The sequence below is a fragment of the Stenella coeruleoalba genome, assembly GCF_951394435.1.
Source record: "Stenella coeruleoalba genome assembly, chromosome: 12".
Taxonomy (NCBI): domain Eukaryota; kingdom Metazoa; phylum Chordata; class Mammalia; order Artiodactyla; family Delphinidae; genus Stenella; species Stenella coeruleoalba.
In genome coordinates, this window is record NC_137158.1 from 20,594,550 (window position 1) to 20,612,785 (window position 18,236).

Sequence of the window (18,236 nt, forward strand, 5' to 3'; positions counted from 1 at the left end):
TGCCCCGCATTTTCCCTTCATGCGGGGCATGGCCGCCTACTTTCCATTCCTCCCAGGGTCACCTGAATGTCAATTACTTATCCCACAGGCAGAGGGGCAGAGTGTGCCTCGCACAGTTGCTGGTCAATGGCTCATTCCTTCTCTTTCGTCTCTTCATCTTCTCCAGTTCATCTTAGACCAAGAACCAGGAACACATTCTGCAGACAACTCAAGGACACCATGCCTGTGCTAAACATCCCACTCCAGGCCCAAGCAGGCTGGTGCTCACAGCCGGGGTCCCTCTGTCTCTCATGGCTCTCTGCCTGCTCACTCCCAAGACCTGCAGTCCCTGGCTCGCCCCTCTTGGGAGGCAGCCCCCAGAAGCCCAGCATTCCCTACCTGACTCCCCCTCTTCCTCTGGGTTTCTTCATCCATTCCCATCAGTACCTTTCCTGTTAGCATGTAAATTTCCATTGCTATGTATAACTTTAGAAGTTTCATGGGTATAAGTCGGAGACTACTAGTTAACCATAATCCTTTCCATCTCCCAAAGCATCTAGCAGGCCTCATTAAATGCTTATTGAGTGAATAAGTCAGGAAATCAGTAAACACAGTTTCTTTAACACACATCAGGCCTTTTTTTTTTTTTTCCCTAGGCTTTTGGTATTCGCCAAATCAGAATTCTATTAAAATGAAAGGATTTAATTTTTTATTTGCCAAGGCAGGATTCTATTAAAATTAAAGAAACAATTTATGGTTTCAGATTTTTTTGGAGGAGGAAAAAAGGCTTTTGTAACATTTTCAGATAATAAATGACAACGATAATTGTTGACTACTGATCACTATGTGTCAGTCACAGTAAGTATATCAGTTTATTTAATCTTTACAACATTCCTGTAAAAGATTCATATCACTCTCACTTTGCAGATGAAAAAACTAAGGATCAGAGAGGGGAAGCAACTTGCCTAGTGTCACACAGCTAGCCTGTTTCAGGACTAGAATTTAGATTTAGGTAAACCTGGCTCTGTCTTCGTCAGACCAGGTTACCTTAACAAAATACCACAGGCTGCATAGTGTAAACAACAGAAATTTATTATCTCAGTTCTGGAGGCTGGAAGTCTAAGATTAAGGTATCAGCATGGTAGGGTGCTGTTGAGATCTCTCTCTTTGGCTTACAGACAACCCCCTTCTCTCTGTGTCCTCATGTTCCTATTTTATTTATTTATTTATTTTTGGCTGCGTTGGGTCTTCATTGCTGTGCGTGGGCTTTTCTCTAGTTGCAGCGAGCGGGGGCTACTCTTCGTTGTGGTGCGTGGGCTTCTCATTCCGGTGGCTTCTCCTGTTGCGGAGCACAGGCTCCAGGCGGTCGGGCTTCTGTAGCTGTGGCTCGCAGGCTCTAGGGCACAGGCTCAGTAGTTGCGGCGCATGGGCTTAGTTGCTCAACGGCATGTTGGATCTTCCCAGACCAGGGCTCGAACCCGGGTCCCCTGCATTGGCAGGCGGATTCTTAACCACTGCGCCACCAGTGGAGCTCTCATATTCCTCTTCTTATAAGGCTACCAATCCTATCAGATTAGAACCCCAATTTATGACTTCATTTAACCTTAATTACTTCTTAGAAAGCTCTATCTCCAAATACCATCACATTATGGGCTAGAGCTCCCATACAGGCACTTGGAAGGGACATAAATGTTCAGTCCATAATAGGCTCTAAAGAGATGTGGGGATATGGATTGGGCATTACAAAGTGAAATCCAAGAAACTGGCTCCCAGAGATAGATGGTCCAACCACCAACTCGTCACAACTTTCAAACTCCCGGACTGAGTTTCCATTAATTCAGCATGCCAGCTCACACTAACACCCCAATCCTACCTTTTCAACAGCCAAGGGATTTCAATTTTTAAAAAGAGTAACAACTCTTAAAATTTTCCAGCCTGTACTGTTCTGGATTTCATGCATATTTCAGGATGTGAATTTAGGGGATATGTTTGACATTGAGGGCCATAGTTAGGAGAGGCTGCACAGAGGGATGCCCGTGTTCTGTGGGCATGCCCGTGTTCTGTGGGTGGTGACAACACACACCCACCAGTGCTGGCTGGACTCTGGTGATACAAAGGCAGTGGAGAAGCAACCCATAAGGATGTATCTAGTTCTAGGTGGCTCCACTCATAAAACTCCGAAATGCACAAGCAGAGTAATTTTCTGTAAGGCAGGTGAAAGTTGAACTCCTTGGCTGCTGGAATGGGCACCAGGCTTCCCAGGAAAACAAATCCAGTGTTCAGATTCTTCATGAAAACAGTACTGTACTGGCATTTCTGCCTTAGAGAACTGATACCCTGTGCCAAGCAGGATCCAGACATTCCTGTATGTCTCCCCTCCCGTGTGGTCATCTCTCAATGATTATTGATATTTCAGAAAAGAGAGGCATTTTGGCAATTTCTGTTTCATTAAAAACACATCTCACAAATAGTTTTGTCCTTATAAAATTTCTCTTCTTTATTTCATCATCATTTTTGTTTTTAAACTTGTCCTACTGTAATTTCTTTGGCTGTTGTGAGGCTTTGGTTTACTTATTTCTTCTTCAACGGGAGCACAAGCTCCGGACACGCAGGCTCAGCGGCCATGGCCCACGGACCCAGCTGCTCCGCGGCATGTGGGATCTTCCCGGACCGGGGCACGAACCCATGTCCCCTGCATCGGCAGGCGGACTCTCAACCACTGCGCCACCAGGGAAGCCCTACTTATTTCTTTATCATTATCTTTACTCGGGTGGAAATCACTTACAGTGGTGGTGTTTTCCTAATGTGTTTGCCTCCAAATTCTCTTCTCTCTGCTTCTCTCTAAGACCCTTTCCTGCCCTGCTGCTCTGCATGAAATCTAACAGTATATGAACCCAGCATAAAGGTTTTATCCTAACAACTTTTTCTGTTGATTTGTTTTAAGTGGATTATAGAGAGGCAAAAGGTAAATCTCTTTCCCTCTGTGAGAAATGGCATGAACATTATTTGATCTAAATTGGAGGATGCTGTAATTCTTCTCCTATAGTGATTAATTCAGTCCATCCAGAGAGAAAATGGGGAGGTGATGTTTCCCAAGCATGCATTACTTAAGTATTCACAGTAAAAATAATTGTATAAAAATGACATTTAAATGCTACCTGATAGTTAAGAAAGTACATCTGAAGTTGAAATTACCAAAACTTGTACTCTGCTCCAATTTTTGTAGCGGGTAAGATTACTGAGACTCATAAATGAACTGATAGCAATAAGTTCACAGGTGTTATATGAAAATGGATGTATTATGCATTTTCCACTGTTTTATTGCTGACTGAGCAGGGCTGTGAGAGGCAGCCTTTTTATACTAAGACCTCCCCGCCCCCCCCACGAATGTCACACATTCTTACATGTGACTATCATCTCTGCCAGGAAACTTTTCTTCACCAGCTTAAAATCCTCTTGAAATAACATCAGTTCACCTGGTTTTATTTCCAACTTCTACGGCAATGGAGAACAGCTAGTCATGAAGGAAAGCTTCTATATTCCTACATTCTAGACTAACCCAGAAGTCCTTTTACATTGTCACCCTAGAAGAGCTACAGTATGCTTATCGTTCTATGGTCTTTTTGTGTCTGCTGAGCTACTTTCCAAGCTCTCCTGAAGTAGTGATTTCAGACTTGTATACAGTTCCAGTTTTTTCTCTGTAAAGCCTCCTTGAGGACAGGGACTATTCTGGCATCCTTATGGTGCACAAAGAAGTGGTTTAAACCTTGGAGAAACAAATATATGTGGAGTGTATGTATTTAATTGAGCACTGGTTGTATAGCGCTCACTGGGTGCTTTACAAATATTAACTCCATTAAACCTTATAACAACTCAATGACATAAATATTATTTGCATCTCCATTCCACAAATGAGGAAATCAAGGTGCAGAGAGGTTAAGAAATCAGCCAAAGGTCACACAAGTTATAAATACCTGAGCCAGGATTCAAACTTTAAAATAAGGAAGTTGCAGACAACAGAGCAGCGTATAAGTTCTTTAAGTATATTATGTTTCCTTGCATGCGTTGTGCACCAAGTGTATAATTTAGATATTACTTAATTTTTTAAATTACTGATTTTGACATATGCAATCATCTGTAAGCACTTAGCTTTGTTGTTTCAAACCCTGATATAGATGAGGCCAGAGTCAACTTTACTACGACCAACATCAGACACAGAAAAATAGACAAAGCAGCTACCTGCTGTACCAATTAAATAATAGGTACGACTTGTTTATCATTACATTTTGTAATTATAGCATTTTTGGTATCAAAATGAGTTTATAAGATGGAATATTAAAAAAGTATACATGCAAAAAAACAGAGAGAGAGAGAGAGCTGTCTGTGTGCAGGACCACCCTCTATGTAATCCCTCTCTGAGTGAATAAATACACGAAGGCATGGATAGGTCATCCTTTGATAAATTGTTCATAATATTGTACCTGCTTTGATCACAGTAGTTACTCATTGTGAATCTGTCGTGACAAATTGTTTTCTGCCCTAACTATATGGAGTCAAGTGTTGCCCATTTTCTGCTTACAATGTGTACTCTTAACAATTCTTGCTTTCAATCTCTCACTCCCTTTTCCTTCTGCACTGATTCTCTCTCACATCCAGTTGGTTTCAGGGCCTTGGCACTCCTTTTCCAGTTTCTCACAGTTGTAGTATATTCTGGTGTTATATTTTTTACACCATCTGCCACTTTACCAGTGCACACACAATTTCACCATCCAAGCGAATGACAAAAATTCTTCAGGGAATATCGATCGGGCTAATTCTTGGCTATGGCACGCAATTTTCTACTTGGAGAGGAGATTAGGAAACTAGTGTTGTGCCCGTTAAAAATAAACACCTGCCCAATGCGTGTATTCCACTGGTAATGTTTCTAGGATTCAAAGCCCACCTTCTAGAAATTTATCTAACTATAAAAATTCCTATATATCAGGGAGAATATTATTATAGCAACACAAGTGTGACTGAGAAATGTTGTATTTCTCTATTTTTTAAAAAATTAACTAATATGAGGTCCCCATCTGGCCCATTTTTTATTTATAATCTGTATAGCACAGGGAGCTCAGCTCGGTGCTCTGTGACCACCTAGATGGGTGGGATGGGGGTGGGTGGGAGGGAGGCTCAAGAGGGAGGGGATATATGTATACATAGAGCTGATTCAGTTCATTGTACAGCAGCAACCAACATAACATTGTAAAGCAATTATACTCCAATTAAAAAATCCTCTATTTCCAAAAAATAAAAATAAAATCTGTACTCTTAAAGATTCTTGCTTTCAATCTCTCACTCCCTTTTTCTTCTACACTGATTCTCTTTCACATCCAGTTAATTTCAGGGACTTGGCACTCCTTTTCCAGTTTATCACCATTGTCATGTATTTTGATGTTATATTTGGGAATATAAGCTAGTGGGAAGTTAAGTCTTGGTCACTGTTGGGGCTCCTTCCTTTTCCTTGATAGCCTCATGAGAATCTGGAGGCTTAAGTGGTACCCAGCAGATAGGGGAGGTTGCCTAGTCTTTACTCTATTGTCATCATGGATATCCTCAGCCGTCCATGCCTGTACGCTCCCCCGCCGTCCAGGGAAAATTTGCTGATGGGCTACGTGTAGAGCACAGGAATGTCTGCCAAGGCTGTTCCTTGGTCCACGCAGGGGATCCAGCCTCCCTAGGTGTGCCTGGCCTTTCCCTCTGAGCTTCTGCCACTTCCCCAGAGACTGATCAGGGTCAAATACGCCCACTAGTTGAAGTATCTGCACACCTTTCTACCTTTCCCAAGCTGGGGAATGATATCTTCCTCTTTCCTGTCTTCCTATCCTTAGGCACTTCCCTCCCTTGCCTTCTAGAAACATTCCGTTTCTTCTATGAGTTCAGGTGTTTACAAAAGACAGGAAGAGCCCAAGACTGTAGGCATAGTTTCTCTTAGCAACCAAACTTTCTTTGGACAAAGGGCTGGGGGAGGGAGAATATATGTAGGAAAAGAACTAAATTACCATCTGAATCGATTACTCTGACATACTTGGTGATAGAGTTCTTGCTGTTAGTTTGCTTCCACCTTTAAGCCGAGGAGAAGAGACATGTTTGCCATGCAGAGATATCAACATGTGATCTTGCTAGGTGACCAAAAAAGCCTAAGAAATTCAGGTGCACAGAACTCCTCTCTAGGACTAGCCAGAAAGAGATCTGGCTGATGGGAAAACTTGTTCAGGGAAAAAAATGAGACAGGTTTGAACCAGGAAAGTAAAAGTGTTCAGCCATTTCATTAACGACTCATGGCAGGAAAAAGCAGTAGGAAGGCAGCGGGTGAAAAATCATCATCTCAAAATTGGTGCTTTTGTCCACGCTTAGGGGTAGAAAAGGAAGTAACACTAAAGTGTAATGAAAGTACGTAGGTGTAGTCTCTGTATGGTAAGTGTTGGTGTGTTGGCTGTGCTGCTTTACAGTATAAGCTCCAGGTGGGAGACATCTAGCAGATGCTAATCCACGAAGCTGTTCAGCCTTGGCCTTGAACCATGAAAAGAAGCGGTAACATTTTAATTCCTCAAACTAACTGCTACCCAGCTTTTTATCACACCACTAATCACCCCACTAAATTGGATGTTCTTACTTATCCTCACCCACTTAAAAATGGAACAATCTTAATCCAGGAGGAAAGGGGTGGTGGTCTGGAGGTGGGTATGTTGTATGACACACCACGATGGGGGTAGGAAGGGGAGACCTAGAGCTACCTGGTGAGAGAGGGTATTTTTATGGGCTATACAAAATCCAGTACTGTGATCTGAAAGAAACAGTAATGGGATGTTGAGGTTACTTTTTCCATCAAAGTTTTCAAGGATTTCAAGCCAATTTCTGTGATAAATAAGGTATAGATTTTTGTTGTCTACTTCCTTCACCTAAAAGGTTAGTGGAAAGGCACATGTAGCATTACTGCTATATTCCATTAAATTTAAGTTAAATCATTATTCTATGTTCCACTAAAGAGAAAAAATACCATCAATTAAACTGACACACTATTTTCTAATCATTTAACATTTGTATATTATTGAAAACTATTTTGAGACTCATCTGAGGTATAGATTTCATTATATATCATATTTTTCTGTTCCTGTGTCTTTCTATGTGCATACTAAAACTTCAGTGCCGATTCATGGTGTAATTTTTTTGAGGACATTTTAAAAAACAACTAAACTCAACCTTTTTTAGCATCACCCATACACATAACTCCAGGAAATGATAGCAACATGAACAGCTATGACCAAGTATGAACACGCACAGGCTGAGCAATTATGTCAAAACCACGGCCTGATTAACAGCAATTGTAAGGTGCATCCCACTTAAAAAGGTGAAAAGTTTGCATCTCAGAATCAGTGAAATACAGCATTTGGGGATGAATAAAGCTCCCTTTGCAGACAGTTTGGGTGTGTTTGCATAACTCTCCATTTTTCCCCTAAGGATATGCTGCCCTTTGAATAAGATCTTGTGCCAGACCTTCAGTTGAAGATGATGCTATCATCCATCATGAACTTGGAGTTGCTTTTCTAGTTGGGGGAGTGCAATAGTGATTCATGGACATCTATACTCAGCCTCCTTGCCTAGAAATGACCTTGGCTCAGTAAGTGTATTTTATTCCACACAATTCCAAATGCAGAATTTGGATGTGTCCTTGAAACCTGAGAAACCTTTACCCAGCTCCACGCCTAAGTTACAATCTGAAGATGAAGTTGGCTCCTTGACTTAAGATTTCTGATCCGATCTTTCAAGCAGTTCTTAAAAGCTTCCACAGTTTGGATATCTCAAAGGAGCCAAGTTTGGAGGTGGGGTTTAAATGCTAAGGACAGCCTAATTGGTATCAATCAAAAACACAGAAATTTGGTTATTTCCAAGAGGAATCAGAGAGAAGGTAGAGAGGAGACAGAGGTATTCTGTGAGGTGGCACAGTCAGTGGGAAAGTCCTAGTGATGCGACAGCTAAGAGGATTTGGGGAACGAGAATACCAGCTCCATTTGTCCACACTCTCTGTACCACCTGCCACGCAAACAATGATCTCATAAAGGGGATGTGTGTGATACGGAAAAGAAAACAAAACTGTCTGGTTTCCATAGTTAAGAAAACCTAGTACCTAATAGTATGAAGGAAAACCCCTAACCTGAATTGATTCTGTGGAACCAAGAGCTCAGAGTCAAGAGTGAGCATGAAAACAAAAGTCTCTTACATAGTCTCAACAATCCTGGGGAAGGCCTTGCGGATTCCCTCTAAGTCATAGAATGAAGGTGTAGAAAGAAAACTACATTCTTTTCCTTAGTTTACATGCCAGCTTGTGCCCAGGTGGCATCTAGGTCCCACGCAGTACAACTCTGATGCCTGGCCAGGCAGGTGGAAAGGTGAGGAAAGCAAAGGAAGGCAAAGGGTCTGAGTCCAACCAAGAAGTCGGTTACCAAAGGACTTACATGGGTCTGAGGGTCTGGTTGCTCCTCGGGAACCAACTATGAACAAGGAAGAGTGAAAAACAGAGGACTCAGATGGTAAAAATAAAAAGAATGTGTGTTGTCAGGAAAAATAATCAGATCCTGGATAGCTACCCTCTTAGTATTCTCTTTGTAGGCTCCAGCCTCTTGGCCCCTGGCCTCTGGGTTACCCTACCTTCACTTCTTTCTTCCAGTTTCACTCGGTCGACCATAGATACTCTGCGGGCACCAGATCCTGCGGTGACCTGGCCAACGTTTGATACGACACTTGGGCTTCCTTCCAAGGTACCTCACTCTGTGTTTTAATCAAGGATCCACTCTTATTTTCACTAGAGCAAGACCTTTCACTAGATCTTGGCCATTGTCTTTCTTCCTGAAGTATCTGGCTGTAATCCTCCATTTTCATGATCAACAAAGCTAACTTGTGACCAGAGTTATGAGTCCCCTCACTGCCAGGTCTCGATAGCCTCCAGCAAAGAACGTGAAAGCAGCCTGCCACCAGCTACCTGGCCAGGGAATGCTGGAGCTGAGCCATTCAGGCTCCAGAGGATACTACTCTTGGCTAGAGAACAAAGTAAGCACCGAGGAAAACAGACAGACAGAAACAAGTGTAAGTCCTACACCTGCTCTAGTCAGGAGCGCTCGGGAGCACGTCCTAGAGGAGGCTTGAAGGGCTCCCCGGGTAAGACTAGCTCTTCGTCAATAGACGGGAGTCATGAAGACAAAAATGCTCAGGGGGGAAAGTGAACCTGGTGTAGGGAGAAGCATAACCAAGCCTCGTTCCCATTCACACCATCCTCCAGCCACTTCTTCACCTTTTTTTTTTTTGCGGTACGCGGGGCTCTCACTGTTGTGGCCTCTCGCATTGCGGAGCACAGGCTCCGGACGCGCAGGCTCAGCGGCCATGGCTCACGGGCCCAGCCGCTCCGCGGCCATGTGGGATCTTCCCGGACCGGGGCACGAACCCGTGTCCCCTGCATCGGCAGGCGGACTCCCAACCACTGCGCCACCAGGGAAGCCCTTCTTCACCTTTTTGAGCAGGCATCCTAAGGCAATTTCTGAGCACAGGCTTCATATATAAATATTTACTTGTTTATCATATATGTGTGTGAGTGTGCATGACACAGAGAGAGAGATGAAAGACATAGGGGTTAATATAGCATGAAGAAAATAATAAACAATTAAAACATTAAAATATCTTGATAATCATGATGGCTTCATACTTTAAGCTAATATCTCAAGACACAATATACGCTCGTGGCAGGGATCATCATTAATGTGAACGCCTATAAATCCACGTTTCAGATGGTCTTCTTGGTAATTTTACATTTCTTCACCTTCCTGTCAGATCTGATTAGCTAATTCGTTCTTTGCTTTCCTTCCTGAAAGGACTGATGCAGAACTGGAGCAGGGTGCTAAGCATGGGGTAAGGGACAGCTCTGCTGTCTTCTTGTGGTCTGCTTGCATATTGCATTATGATTGCATTCATCTTACCGTTTCTTCCCAAGAATCTTTTTCAGCCTCTTGACCATTTTGTGAGAATTGGTTGGGTTCAAACTTTATAATAAAAGTGCACACCTGCCTTTCCTAGGAAACCCTGCTCACAGCAGCATGGCAGACTGATCATGGAAGCAATGCCAATACGTGCACTAAACACTAACAGTACTTAATTACTTTCCTCATTTTTAGATTAAAACAACAGATGAGTAGCGGTCCTAACCCTTTCTTCCTGCGCCCTCTGGATTGTTTATTTAACCCACTGGCATGTTACATCCGAATTTGGAGACTACCATCTAAACGACTGAATTAATCTAATATGTAAACATTTGAGGAGTTGAAAAAAACTCAAGAGTTGGACCCATTTTTTTTACTTTCGATTTAATGTAAATGTGAGGCGGGGGAGGGGGGTGGATTTTGGGGGGGGAACCTAAAATCATGCCCTTATATATTTTTAAATCTTTAAGAATGTACTATTAAATCATTCCAGTAATTCTGTGATGCCAGCTTTAGACTGAAGACAATGAAAACTCTTCCAAAAGGAACAAAACAATAATTGCTAGCTGCACACAACGAGGCAGTCAGTGGCTATGTGATCCATCATAGATCCCGAAGCCAAAAAATGTGCCTGATGTTGGATAGTGATGATGAAGTGTATCCAAGAACATAAAGAAAATGGACTGTGTTATTTTAAGGGAAAGACTGTCATTCCCTCCTCTCAAAAGTAGGAAAAATTATATTTCTTAATATAGTGAAACATTCAGACACCTTCCAGTTTACATAACCACTCAGATAATAGGCTGGACAACTTCTCACCTGTGACCACACACCTCCTTACTCCTAATATCTTGATTCATATTAGAATAAAGATACTGTCTCTCTAAAGAGTACACTGCTAAGATAGAGCATTATAAATATAATGTTTTTATTAAAGTTCAAGTCAGATTCCTTCTACTTGTTGGCTTCTATGGAAGGCTGAAAACCACTACTCTGAGGACCCAGAGTGACAACTTCAGATAGTTACAGTACAGCGCTTTCCTGAAAGCAGAAATTCACTACTTCTGTTTAGCTCTGAATCTTTGTACAATTCCATGAAGACTTCCTTAGCTGGATGAAACCTTCAGAAATAAGACATTTTCCCATATACTTCATGTGTCAAGTTTTGGCTGGGACTTCATAAGGCAAGGGCTCCATGGTGTTACTTTATCAGGTCCCTCAACCTCTGAGTTGCAATGATTGTGATGTTTGCTAATAGCACATTCCTTAAGTCAAGAATGAGAATGGATTTCCACTGCCCCCAAACATACCCCTCCTGGTTGTGTAAGGAGGAAAGAGAAAAGGGCAGAGTGAGAATAACAAGTTTGAGACTCCCTCAGAAAATAATACATGTTAATAGTAATCACACTGCCACCCACATTCAGCTGGCCAGGACTCATTCGTGGGAATACAACCTAACTGCAATGGAAGCTGTTAACTGCAACCTTCCCCTATGTCTAGAAAAGGAACTGTGTAGCGGACACAGCATGGTCTCGGTCAAGTATGTAATAGCTCCTCGACCTCAAGAGTAATCAGAGGATGCACATCCAGACAACAGCAAGAAACCATTTCCTCTCATCAGATTGTCAAGAATTAGAGAGTCAAATAATACAAAGGTGAATGAAAATAGGAACCATCACAGACCACGGGTGGATGTCTGCACTCATTCCGGCAGAGACTCTCAGAGCAATAAGTGCATGTGAATACGCACGTATCCTAGGACCCAGCGATTCTATTCTTGAGCACATGCCCTGTGATAACTTTCACGCAGATGCCCATGGAGACTTGTATAAAGATGTTCTCTGCAGAGTTACGGATGAAAATCATGGCAATCAAAAACTCCATCAATAAGGAAATGAATAAAGTGGAGCATGTTTTCAATCAACAGAATACTATGCAGTGATCAGAGGCACTGATAAATATAAATTTTCCTTTTACTCTTTTTATTTCGCACTACAGAAAACAACAACAGCCAGTCACATATTGCTTTTCTTCACATTCATATGGAGAAATAACCTACAGACCAAAAGAAGTAGTACCACATTGTGAAACCTGCAAATTCCAGAAGTGGACAGCTTGAAGACCACACCCTGGGAGTGGGGAAGAAAATAAATGTCACAAGAGAGAAGACGTGCATATTAAAGATGGCAAGCTGGGGAGATGACCACTGTCAGTGCAACTGACCCAGATTGTAGGCGCCCTTTTTCTCCTGGCATCCACGGCCACCACCTCAAAGGGATGGTTTTTCATCTGAAGAACTCTTTTCAAATGCCACAAGAGTTGCTCTGAGGAGCAATGCAAAGATGTAGATATCTTTGAGATACTGAAGATAAATAGATCTCAAAAACGTAAGTGAAAGAAGTAAAACTGAATGAGATTTGTAGCAAATATTCTTTATGTAAATTTTTAAAAACGTAATCACACTGTGTTGTTCAAGGATACACATTTTACAGAAATAAATGGAATTTGCAAGGACATACACAAGAATGGGTGCTTATGAGGTTGGACGGGAATAGGATGAGGACAGAAAATAATATAATCCAAAAAAAGAGAAGGGCACACACGATTCGGTACTTATTAGTGTGGCACCAGCTGAAGAATCTGATCAACCAAATTCTGGTCCTCTGGGGCGCAGCTCCATCGCCTCTGTGTAAGCGTCCCGGGAACCACGGGAGAAATTTGGATTAGAGGTAATATTTTATGATCATTTCTTCTACTTCTGAATCACGTTTAAATCACATGTGTTTGGCCTTAGCTTCCTCACATTCTTTGAATACGATTCTGGTAATAGTTCAGGAAGCAGGAGAGCTGAGGGGACCACCAGGTCATCTGGTCCGATCTTCATTTCACAGATAAGGAAACTGAGACTACAAGCAGTCAGGGAATCTTCAAGACCTCCTTTCAGTTTCTTGGTTTCTCTTTATATGTGAATTTTGCTTAAATTCATTTGAGGAATTTGTTTCCTTTTCTAAATACTATCTTTCCTCGCTGCAGGGTTGCTCCAAATTCAGAAAAACAAACAAACAAACAAAACCAGGGGGCTGAAGAGGATTCAAACCAAAACTATTTTAAGTGTAAGAATCTGGGCAGATAATAAAAACATGTTTTTTAACTCATTTAAATTGTGCGCATCTGCATTTATTTGTTCTCAGATTTTGTACATTCCGTGGGTGGTAGCCCAGGAAAAAACACACAGAGACATTTGCTTGGGGACTGTAGCACATAAAGAGCATTACCACGGTGGACAGGAATGCGCAAGCCAAAACCCAGCACAGGTCAGAACCCAGATCCACAGTCAGTTGATGCCCTGGAAGGGTCCATGGCTTGCCTGTATCCTTTCCCTGTTGAAGGTCACGTGCTTCTTCACAGATGCAAAGATCTTTAGTAATACTTTCAGTTAACTACTGCTCTGTGTCCTGGTTACAATCATGTACTGCCAAGTTACTGTTTGGGCAACAGTTAATTATCAGCTGTCTCTACTAGCTCACGGTAAACATATTACAGTGTTTCATCACTCATGTTTTATTTAATTTCACTTGTCATCAAGGTCCTTGATTGGAGCTCGGTGATTTGGTCTGAGAGAGGTGATTTCTATTCCCGTTGAAAACTGCTTGTCATTCATTTCGTGCCCTGCTCCCAAGGCAAGGATGCTCCTCTCGCCCCCATGAGGCCAGGTCTGGCGCTCCCTCTGGCAACTCCCAGAAGGAGCTGGGGCCATGGATTGTAATTGCGATGGGATGGCAAGAAGCTAAATGAGAGACACATGGCGTTGCGGGTGGTATCATCTGTCTTCAGTTTATAATGACATTTCCAGTGTGGATTACTAACAAGAAGACCCCAGGACCACTGCCCAAACTTCATATGTGAAGAATTAGTGAGCTCCCACATAGGTCTTGTGAACAATGAAGAAAACTTTAATGATGAGATACAGTTTTTCATGGAGATGTTTGTGTTGTGCCGGATGCTCTGGCGATGATACAGAGCCCCCATCTTCAACACACAGAAACACATGCGAGCACATACACACACTGAGACGTGCCGGCTGATTTTCTCAGCACACTGATCGCAAGGCTCCAGGTCAGCCCCGTAGCGAAGCCAGTGGAAAACCTGGAATCAGCCCCAGCTCTGACACTCAGGTGAGTGGAGAGCTGTAAGAACCATCCTCCGCTGTGAAATGTGTCAGGCAGACAAACACACCCCTGCATGCCCCGTTCCTCTCTAACATGGACAAGGCACAGGCAAAATACGCTTCCTCCAAAGGAAAACCACCCCTCCAATGCCCACCAGGTTGTAGCCTGTGGGCTGGGTTCCCAGCCAGAAAGGGCAGAGTTTACCCCTGACTGTAGAAGGAGCTCAGAAAGGAACTTCCCATCCAAAGAACCTGCCTGACCCATGAGGTTCTTCAGTGCAATTTGAGGGCTTCCATTTTTGGTGGGAGCAAGTAAATAAATAAATAAAAATAAACAACGGGACAAGGATGTCATAAAGTCAGTAAGTACAGCATGTCCTTAAAACATTGATTTGCCCCAAATCTCTACGTCTATTATTTTCCCCCCTCTCAAATATTAGACATCAGTAGCCAGCGTTATTTGGAGCTGATTCTAATTTTCTAAGAAACAAACCTTAGCTACTTAGCCCAGGATTATCTGCTTTGGCACATAACAGAGAAAGAAAGAACTCCAGTTGCAAAACAGTTAATAAGGGGACTTCTTGTTATTAAAGAAACAGCACACTAATAATAACCATGTCTTTCATTTGTAAATGTATAATTTTGTAATGAATAATCTATAAAATAAATGATCATATTGATCAGCAAGGGGAACCAGTCATTCTAGGTGCCCTGAGCAACTCTCAGTACCAGGCGAAGCTGGGAAAGGAAAAGGAGGTGCGCTACACATGGCTCTTGCCCTTGAGATGCTCACAGCCTGCTTTAGGAACAGATGCACACAGAAATATTGGCATAGTAACAAAAGCACCATAAATGGCAAAATGATCAGAGGACTACAGAAGCCCAGACAAGGGAATATATAGTCTCATGTAAGTATATACCTGTCCCACATATGTGTGTTAGAATAACTGCAAAAACTTAGTGGAAGAAGCATAGTTTTTATAATCAAATTCTTTTTTATCTCTTATTAAATGGCTCTGAGCAAATTGTTTGGGTGAGTAGTCAACGTGAATGTGGACACTGACATTGACCATAAACTTCATGAGGGCACGAATGAGGCAGTCCTACCACTGCAAGCACTCTGAGCATCTGCTGAAGCTGTGCTACCGGAGTTGTGCCGTTTACTAGCAGTGTGCCACTGGGCAAGCCACGTGGGAGGGAAGGGTCTGAGACTTCTCGTCAGGTGCTCTCCCAGAACCCTCGCAGCGCTAAGGATGCTATGACACGCATAGAGGCATTTCCTCCCTCACAAGGAAAGGCTGAACGGGCTCCAAGCACCCAAAGGCCCCTCCCTCACGTTTGTCCGTTCACTTCTGTCACTCTCTCCCTTTGGTCTAGAGGTCGGTTCTTACCACAACTGGCATTCCATAAGTGAATGTCCAAGACTGGAAACACATCCTGAAGCACGATTTTCCACAAACTGTTCCTTGAAACACAGGTGATCCCTTGAAAAACGATCAAATAAGACTAGGAGATGCCACAGCCACTCACAGGCACGCTAACGTATCAAAGGATTGGAGAAATTCTGCAACACCCGCCCCCCTTCTCTTACCATAGTTTTTCCTAAGCCATAATGTCGCTGAGAGATGACGATCCGTACATATTAAGGTAGATCCAGGTGATTCTCAGAGAAATCCTGATTCTCTGGCAAGGTTCATAAAATTCAATAAGGTATAAGGATGTGACAGGTTACTCTCGGGACCATTTCTAAAGAATAAGAAGGATGTGTTTGCAAAAATAGCCCCAATTCTTCACTCTGCCCTGAATCCAAACTCTTTACAGTGTGACTTTCCAGCTCCTCCTATTTAAAGGGTAGAGTCTACTTCCCCATCTTTGGAGACTGGAATGGCTTTATGACTTGCTCTGGCCAATTAAACAGAGGAGAAGGGACCTGGTACCATTTGCAAGCCTAGGCTTTAAAAAAAACCTTGCATGCCATCGCTGGCTTCCTTGGAAACCTGTCATCACTCTTCAAATGACCCTGGGCTAGCCTTCTGGGTGATGAAAGATAAGGCAGCCCGGTCACCCCCATCACTCCAACCAAGAGCCAGCCAATCACTGGACATATAAATGAGACCATCCTAGACTGAGCCAATCCCCACTGAGGTACCAGCTGACCACAGATGACTGAGTAAGCCCTGCTTCCTGGGTCACTTGAACTGGCCCAGTTTAGTAGAACGACCCAACTTGTGAGCTGGGTGAGCATTAAAAAATGGCAGCGGTTTTAAGCCATTATTTTGAGGTGCTCCACTACATAGCAATTCAATAATTGATACACAAGATGAAACCCCTGTTTACTCCCATGGACAAAAATGGAACGCTGATGGAGGGGTGGGATAGGGAGGGTGGGAGACGCAAGAGGGAAGAGATATGGGAACATATGTATATGTATAACTGATTCACTTTGTTATAAAGCAGAAACTAACACACCATTGTAAAGCAATTATACTCTAATAAAGAAGTAAAAAAAAAATGGAACACTGAAAAACATAGGATGATGATACATTATAAAATACCAGCAGAGAAGGAAAACTGGTTCTAACAGAAATCATAAGCATTTCCAAGGCAGGGGTTAGGTCTTATTTACATTTGTATCCCTTATACCAAACACAATGCTGTGCACATAGAGTGATCAATAAATGATTTTGAGGAATAAGGGCTTGGTAAGTTGTCCGTGTACCTGACAGCCAACTCTATACCAGGACCAGTGAATTATGTATCACAGTCTGAGAAATAATATAAGACAGAAGCATACCTAAAAACAAGGAGGAATGATACTGATGGCAGACAGTTGGAAATTAATAGTTTTCCTGATCTGAACTCCTGTTTCTCATGCTCCTGGGATTATAGGCAGGCGGCCCTTCCAGCGTTTGCACCCCGGGATTAACATCTGTGCAAATGTGGCAAAAGAAAAAGGCAGAGTGGATGAATTCCTGAATTGTTCTCCCTGACATTCACGACATTCACAGATATGTTTTCTTGGATGATCCCAGTTCACAGGTGCACTGGCCACACACTAATTGAAAGAATTATTTTCTTAACATTCAGTGTCAACTGCAAAGGCTTTTGTGAAGAGCAGAATTGTTTCAACCAGCTGCTAGGAGCTGTTTTTATTAATTTTTTAAAAAATCAAACAATGCCAAAGCAGGGGATGTTTGTAATATTCCCACCCCGTCACATTCCTTCGGGGGAAATCAGTGAAAGACAACCACCTACAGCTCCCTGAGGCTAAGACCTTTGAAGACCAAAGAGTTGGGTTCTGTAAACAGCAACAACAAAAATGTGTCCTTTTTCTCTCTATTTTTATCCTCACCCCATGATAAGCTGTCTGCACACGGCGTGTCTGGGGGACGCCTGCTGGCATTTGTGGAGCCCAGAGCAGGTCCATCAAGGGCCGGTGCACTCGTTCTGCCTCATAGACTTAATCCCATATTTCCACCGTGTTTGCGCCCTTAAACTAGAGAAGATGCCTCAAGTTCAATGACTTCTGCTCTCTGGGTGGCTGCCAGACCCATCTCCAAGAGACTGGTCCTAATAGCTGAAAAAAATCTCCTTATGGAGTCAAATCTCCAATGTATAATAATTCCCAAATTCTCCCAAAGGCAGACAAACTGTAAATGTTTCTAAGTCTAAATGTCACTGCAGCATTAGACTACTTTCTTCTAATTATTTGCTTTCCCTCCCTTTTTGATTTTAAGTTCCTGAAAGTGGCAAGTTAAAAAAAAAAAAAAAAAAAAAGGAAAACATCCAGGAAAGAGATGAGTGAGAAACTAAAGGAAAAAGCATGCATGTTGTCACTCGCACCACACGGGGAACCAGCAGTGACCTAGAACAGGATTGTGACAATCAGGGTTGAAAGTGATAGTCCTTTTAAGTAATGAAATAAGACACAAATCAAGATAAACTATTATTTTATAAGGCAGAATTGGGCTCTTTGACTACTTGGAATCTTTGGAAATACTTCTTTTAGGTCAAAATAGATGCTCTGTTGTAATAACCTATAACGGAAAAGAATCTGAAAAGGAACATATATATATATATAT

The 18,236-nt window shown here is 42.5% G+C and overlaps 1 protein-coding gene across 17 annotated transcripts in view; it reads right to left on the reverse strand.

The window, feature by feature from the left end:
* The window catches only part of LOC307195083 (uncharacterized protein), a 457,748-nt gene that overhangs the window by 36,211 nt on the left and 403,301 nt on the right, over positions 1-18,236 (reverse strand). Inside the window, exon 7 of one of the 17 annotated variants that reach the window (XM_079938793.1) lies at positions 15,598-15,638. The exons of 15 other annotated variants lie outside the window; for them this stretch is intronic. The gene's annotated coding sequence lies outside the window, so the exon portion shown is untranslated. Of the gene's footprint in view, positions 1-15,597; positions 15,639-16,848; positions 17,084-18,236 lie in introns of those variants that run through there. One more of the 17 variants, XM_079938794.1, reaches the window with a different exon arrangement.